We start from the raw sequence: 8,146 nt of genomic DNA on the forward strand, positions 1-8,146 counted from the left end.
GTCCAAAATTATCACATACATAACATTCAACATTATTAATTTGAGGAAATAACTGACTATCACTTCCATAGTTAGGAGAAAAAGATCTTCTTTGAAGAATTTCTTTCCTTGGTTGTTGCTGGGGTTTACCACTTATCTCTTTGTTGATCATTTCAGATTTTGCATTAGAATTCCTTTCCTCACCCTATGAGCTAGATTCACCTTCGACAGTTTCATAATAGCCAATACCAGTTTTGATAGTAGGGGATCATTGACTACTAAGAATATCATCCAAAATCTTAGTACTGACTTGAAATTGTAGCAGTTTATCCTTTTCTTCTAATTTACCTTTTAAGATATTTACCTCAACCTGATGTTGTTCTTCCTTTTCCAGATATTGCTTCTTTATGTTTTCTTCAGCTTTTCTTCTTTCTTCCACTTGTTGCCTTAATTCAAGCACTTCATGTTCTTGTTAATGAAGGGCTTCTTTATTCTGCTTCTTTGATTCTTTAAGATCTTATTTTAGAGAGAGGATCTTAGATTCAAGTCTCTAAATTGTTATTCTCTGATCTTTTACTACATCCTGCAGCTACTCCCTTACTTTGGTTACTATCTCAAGATGATCTTTTAATTTGGTAACTTCTTCTGTTTCTACGTCCTTATTTTCATATGCCATGAGAAGTCTAACGTCTTCATCACTATTGGATGAGTCATTACTTTTATCATGAGTATAATAACTTCTATTACCTTCCTCAGACATCTTTCCTTTGTTATGAGGGCATCTAGCAGCGTAGTGACCAACTCTACCATAAGAAAAACATTTGAAAGTAGCTTACCTTTGAACCCTCCAGATCCCCGTTGAAGATTCTTGACAAAATTTACCTCATATTCTTCTTCTGAAATGTATCCTGATTCACTGAATTTTTTTTTTCCCTTTAATGATACTTTAAATGTGGCTTCTCTCATATTTGATGGTCCTCATTTTCTCATTTCAAAAGCAGTTAGGATACCATGAAGTTGCATCATAGTGATTTTTTGCAGATCCTCCTTTTCTTCTATGGCAAACACTTTGGATTCAAATTTAGCAGACAAGGATCTCAAAACATTCTCAACTAAGACAACTTCCTTAATTTCTTCAACCAAATTCTTCATACAATTGAAAATCTCATCTATACGTAGGAAGTAATTAGCTATGCTTTCATTACTATGCATCTTAAGAGTTTCATACCGTATTCTGAGAGTTTGAAGCTTAGCCTGTTTTACTTGATCATCTCCTTCGTAGCTTAGAATGATTTTTTCCCATATTTCGTTGGCTAATTTGAGCTGCATGGCTTTGAAAAACTCTGATTTTGACAAACTTCCCAATAAGATAGTAACAGTTTGGCATTGAGTTCATATTTGTTTCTATTTGTCGTATTTGTAGGAATTGTTGATGGATATGTACATCCTCCTTCCAAAATTCCCCAAACATACATTCCAAGCGATTGTAGATATGTTGTGGTTCTTATCTTCCAGTAGACAAAATTTCTCCCATCGAAGATTGGTGGTCTGATGGATCCCTCTCTTTCTTGATTACTCATCCTGATGGATCTTCCATCAAGCGATCAAGCTTCTTCTGAAGGACTTGCTTTGATTCCAATTGTTGGAAATAATACTATTATAGACATATTTGGGCACTTCAACCCTAGTCACATATGTTGATAAACCAAGGGTTCTTTAACCCCTAAAAGTGTTGTTTCATACCCTAAAGGATCATGGTCAACTAACTACATCATTTTCCAGAAGTTCCACCTAAAAAACCACTAAGAACTGGACAAAACTGGACCATACCGACTGCTATATGGTTAAGGTGCGATGCATACTGGCTGCTACACTAGCCAGGTGTGATGCATTCTCAAGAGTCCTTCTATAGGATGCGATGAGCGAGAATGGACAAATGGCAGATACAGTTTGCTAAGTGGAAACTCATGGAATCTTCTAGAAACTTCTCCCATGACACTAGCCTCTCTGAATTCGGCCAGGGATGAATAAGAGATCAATGAAATCTCCAAGTGGAACCAAGAACTATCAGTGGAATGACACTAATAAAAAAACCAGAGCTAACTCACACCCTTGCAAGACATCTATAAATGGATCCCTCATCTGAGTGATCTAGAGGCTAGAAGTTTGTAATTTGTAAGGAAGTGTTGTTGGTTTATCATTGAGAAGAGACATTGCATTGTGGGGTGATCTTGCTTTTCATGAGGTGAATAGGGCTTTGATGCTGGGAGGATGATGCTAGATCAGATAGTTGGGTTGTAATCCTCTCTTCTACTATTAATAATGTTCTTTGAGTTTTCCTCCATATAATCATGTATTTTTGAATCTTGTTATTTGTTAATGCAATTGTATGGTCAATGTATTTCTGATTCTGCATTGTTTATGATATTATAGATAGAGATGCTTTGATGGTGTTTTGTTACTTTGACTCTACAAGTTTTCTCTAAAGTGGGTCAAATAGGAGAGGAGTTGCAAAATCTATCAAGGGAGAAAGAAATCAAGCAAGGAGCCAAGCAAAAGATCTAGGTTGGTCCCCTTTGCTTCTCTCCTATCTATCGTACATAAAGGAAATCACAAATTGCTTTGATTGTTTGTTTCTAAGATAGCTACCCATCTTAGTGGGACTAGTAGATCGAAAAGACATTTTTTTCCGAGAAACAAAATCTCGACTCCGCTGGGGAGCAAATATTTTGTTTGTTTGTTATTTTTGATTTCTTTATAAACTACAGATGGAGCCTGAAGTTAGCCAGATAGCCTTCGAACTGCTCTTGCTATGCAATTGCAAAGTAGATGAATGCTACTTTAGTCAATCTCCAGGTTATTTTATGAACTAAACATTTGACTTACAATCATTCTAAGCATCCTTGTGGTAGCTCGATAACCTCCTAAGATCATACCTCTGTACTTTGTTCTTTACTGTTCATAATAGCTCGGTCTAAATCCCTGAACTCAGCTGCAAATTTATCCAAAAACCTAACTCAGTTTCGCTCCCTGGCCCATCACACTGTCTATAATTGGAAACCAGTATGCATCACACATTCCGTGTGTAGTAGACGAGATGCACCCCTGTTTCTCTAAAGCACAGGTGTGATGACTGAGTGATCTTATTTCTCTCTTTGAAATTTTGTCTTTTTGTCCTTTTTTTCAGCTCTGTTTGATTATGTTGCTGCTTATGATTAGTATCTCATTGCTGAAACTTCCTTCCTTTACACAATTCAGTCTCCATTGATTAGGATTAGTAAATGTTTTTTATGTATTTGTCGATCATTTACAATCCTTCGTCAAAAAGTAGCTTAAATCGAACTGTCGTTTTGATGCAAAAAGTCGTAACTGTCATTTTGAGTCAAAAAGAAGAGTGTCATAAAGTCTTCCTCCTCTAGATAGTCGATTGTACTTTTTGTCATGTATTTGATTTGAATTGTCAATATTTGAAGTGTTGAAAGTAGTTTTCTATTATAAATCGAAAAGTGTCGTTTAGTCTTCCTTTCATTTTGAAAAGAAATTGTCGAAATGTCGCTTTGAAGAAAATAGTTCAGATCTATACTTAGTTTTCTTTTTTGGCATTCTCACATTAAGGAAACGAAAAACAAATTAATGCATTTGCATTTGCATTTAGACTGTGTGTGAAAAGGATTTAGGAAAGGTGCATTTTGTGTGTGCTCTTTGCTATTTATTGAAAGAATCGTAATCTTCTTTCCTTAGTAGCTAGGATTTTCATTGCTAAAAGAAAATAAACGACTGCTTATTTTAGATTGCATATTTAGGAATTTTGCATCTACATCACACGGTGAACCTTGAAAGAAAAACTTCTAAACAAGATCAACTCTAAAATAAATCTTAATGAACATAAAAATGCTTTGGAACCTAATGTAACACATCTAGAAGTCTAGGCTAGAGATGTGTTCTGGCGTTGTAAAACCTGGTAACTATCGTTTTCATCGAACGTTGGGTGATTCCTCCTCTTTGATATGACAAGTGCTAGTACGGACTTGTGCTCCCTGTACCATCGAGTATATATTGGGAGACCACAATAGGCTGATGTTCTTTATCCATAGGAAGCCATGTTTGCCACCCTATCGATAGCAATGCACTGAACATAGCATTTGGGAATATTGAATATCGTACATAACTCCTTGGTAATTTCTCTTTAATTTACCACCAAGGTGTATTTTGTAGTTTTGTGATTGGTTTGGTAATCACTCTATCTAGATTTCTAGAGTAGTCACTTTCATTCCTTTTCGACTCCTTAAAAGAAAAGGTCCATCTAAGAACTTGTCATTTCAGGCTCATTAAAAATCGAAGGCGACTAGAGTCATCATTATCTTCTTCTCAACTCTTAAAAATTGAAAAAGAAAAGTTGTGTCAAAGAGTCATTAAAATTTATTTAAATTGGAATAACATCCCTATTCCTTCGTTGATCTTAGGTTGAGATTGGAGTCCACCAATCAAGGAACCCATCTTGGGGGGAATCCTAGTCCTTTCTCTTCTTGGGAAGATATTGGTGCTCCATATATGGCTACATTGTCCCTCCCAGGAATCACAATTGGCCTACCAGTATGACTATTCTCAACCTCTGTCGTTCAAAATATCGTGATTCCTCAACAATCGAATCAACAACCAAATGATACTGAAGTTTTCCCTTCACCTTATACTTCCCTTATTTCTCCCTCCCCTTCTTCCTCTTCTCTTGGTGAAACTAGTGATACTAAAAACCAAGTAGCCGAGAAGAAGAAGAAAGGGAGGGTAAAGAAGAAGAAGAAGTCAGTTAAGCAAGGGGGAAACCATGCATCATCTGGTGAAAATCTGCACGTCGAAATTTCCAAGCATAGATCTCCATGCATAATTTGCAAGGGAGACCACCTTCATCGAGATTATCATTGCATTCCGTGGATCTTGAGAGAATGGTCCCCCCATTCGCACCATCCGATGTCATCAACCTCTGGAAATCAGGTTGACAGCATACCATCAACTAGTGAAAATGAAGTCAATGGACAGAAAGGAAAGGTCAGATTTCCATGTAGGTTATGTGAAGGTAATCATGCTCTTCACTGTTGTCCTTTTTTGGACGAAGCCAAAAGTGTCTTGGATAACCGTTCTGCTTCACCGCAACGACTTCCACCTGGATACAAGAAACTCTCATCAAGTTCGTCGCTAGTTGAAAACTCGACTAGCATAACTCAATTATCGGTCAAAATGCCTGTCGTTGAAAGTGACCCTTCTGAGTGCATACCGAACCAAAGTCAACAGGTGGAGATGGTAGTCGACCTAGTCTTGCCTTCAGAAGATCCACCTTTAGATGATCCAATTTCCAAAGAAAATGAGAATGACACCATTCAAATTCTTTTTGTTAATATAGAGTCTGATGAACTTGGAGTCAATCCGCCCGTTCCTTTACAACAGGACGAAAGCCCCCCAGTTCATGAGGTTCATCCAGCTATTTATCCGATACCTCCTCCAAGCAGTCTAGTCGTTTCCATTGATTGGAATCAACTAGCAAGACCTCGCCTTCCATCTAATCTACCATTTCGGATCATAGTACAAGTTTACAAAATGATCATGTCTGGAACTATGATAGATGAATGGGCTTTAGTGAGTATCCTTTCCTCAACTACTTGGAAAGTGCTTGGTTCGCCATCGCTTCTGCCTAAGACACAAAATTTGTCAAGCTTTAACAAAGGAACTAGTCGACTATTAGGGATCCTTCCGAAGATGCCGATAACTTTGAAAAGGAAAACCGTTCACTTGAACGTTATGGTAGTCCAAGGGCCATTAGATTACAATCTACTCCTTGGGCATGACTATGTTTATTGAATGGAAGCTATTTTTTCCACACTCTTTCAAGTGATGTGTTTCCTGCATGAAGGCCAAATGGTACAACTTATCGACCAGCTTTCATTTCCCGATTCAAACACAGCTACGAGTCAAACATCATCCCTAAATGGTCTCTTTGCATCAAGAATGTCTCTTCAACCTTCATTTCATCCACCTAATTACCGCGAGTAGTCCGGTGAATGTAACGAAGCTTAGGGGGCATGCACCCTGGTCTGCTTTGGTAGGCAAACCCAGCTGAAAAGATAGGTTTCTTGACAGGTTATGTGATTGGAAACTCACACCATTCACCTTCATCTATTTCGATGGACAAAGCCAAGTAAGTGCTTTTTGTCTAACCGCTATTAGAAACAATCCTGCCTAACCGCAGTGACCTCCATATGGTTACCTGGAGACTCTCCTTTTCTCGATACCTGGGGGCATGTAAACCTTTCTTTTGCAAGCAAAAAATGATGAATTTCATTTCTTAGATTTTAGCTTTTTAGCTATTTAGTTCAACTTCTTAGGTTAGGTGAGTGGTCTGATCCACCATTCACCTTTGTCTTCATCATGCGGATGAAGTAAAGGAAAGTGTTTTGTCTAGACCAAAGACAGAACTAACCTACCTAACCTCAGTAGTTCTTTAGCTTTAGTGTAGTTAGGCTTGTAGTTTGGTCATTTCTAGCTTACATAAAAAGGCAATGAGCACATGCTATCATAGACTTCAAGTTCAATAAAAAATAAACCTACCATTGAGAGACATCTTTAAATGACTACTATAAGCAATGTTTCTGCAAGGTTCAAGCTCGTTAAAAAATAAACCCGCCTGTGAGCATAGTTTCTCCCGGTTCAAGCTCATTAAAAAATGAATCCACCCTCGGTAAATAACCTTTGTGATTGCCTTGCTATCAGCCTTTTGAACTTTGGTTTTGTTCCTACCGTAACCTCCATTTTTTTGGCCGATCATATGCTTCCACTTGATTGTTTACCCTTTTGAGGAATAGCTGCGATGAGTGGTCCTATTAGCCACCCTCTTCACACTGCCATGTTTTGAAAAGTTCCAAGCTTACCCGAAACCAGTTGCCACCCAAAACACCACTCGTTCCTAAAAAACGAGTCCCTTTTAAACTCTTTTTAGACTCGTTAAATATAAAAATATTATCGAGCTATTGGCCTTTCTAGCTTGTTAAAGTAAAGGGAAGTTCCATCCCTCCTATACATTTTAATCTTTTTGGACCTGAGGGATTATTAAACAAAAATATCAAGGGCTTGTCTTTTTCGGCTCGCTAAAGCAATCGAAAAGTAATCCCTTTCATATTATTTTATACTTTTTCAGACTTAAGGGATTATGCTACGAAAAAGGACTACTGGAGTTTTTTTTCGTCCCCTTTCATACTCTCTAAACATGAAAAGGACTGAGTTATCTTTTTCGTTAAACTCATTAAAACAATAGCAACAAACTTGTCCATCCAGACAAGAATGAGTTTCACTATCGCTAGGCTCGCTAAAACATAGCGACAGGTTTGCCTGAAGGGAAAATTATAGAAAATGCATATGTTATCCTCCTCAAGCTTGACAAAAATAAAGAGGTACTGGTCAGCAATGACTGGGGAAAAAGGTAAGAAAACTTGAAGAATTTTATTAGTAGCAGGTTGCTCTTGAACATGACACTTTCACTCCATCACCATGATTGAGTCGGGTTGGGTTATTTAGTTCACCTATCATATCACCATTGGTCCTCCGTACCATCCATATTTTGGGGTTAACACTACCAATCCATCTCAGTGTCACCGACATGTTCAAGAGAAGTCATTCAAAGAATTTACCATCGAGCTAACGCCTCATCTACTGCAATACCTTCACCCTTCATTTTTCATGACCGCCATTCCTGAACCTTGTATCATTAGATAATTTTCACCACCAGAAAAATCATTTGCTTCATTTCATGTTGTAGATGTGGGATACATCAAGGCCCTCCTACGATGGGTCACTTCTTGTCGACATCATCTCATTATCCAAGAAGTTGACTTAGAAACAACCCTTTCAGTACTTTTAAGCTTGCATGCCTCAATGGCAAGTTTCTCACTTCCAGTGATAGGTTTACATCAATGGCCTTCAACCGAAATATTTTGCATGGTGTTCGACAACGGTTCATATATTCACACCACGTGAATTGTACTGTAGTACCTTGAGGGTCATTATCATTATCGGTGACTCCTCTCGCACCTGTTAACAGCTTACATTATTGGCTGGTAATCAGGCGATGTCTTTCCATGTTCAACTTTAGAACATCTTTTCACATGGATCAACTTATAAATCA

Source organism: Pinus tabuliformis, chromosome 8 (genome assembly GCF_031772625.1).
Source record: "Pinus tabuliformis cultivar Carrire ecotype Pingquan chromosome 8, CPIR1, whole genome shotgun sequence".
NCBI lineage: Eukaryota > Viridiplantae > Streptophyta > Pinopsida > Pinales > Pinaceae > Pinus > Pinus tabuliformis.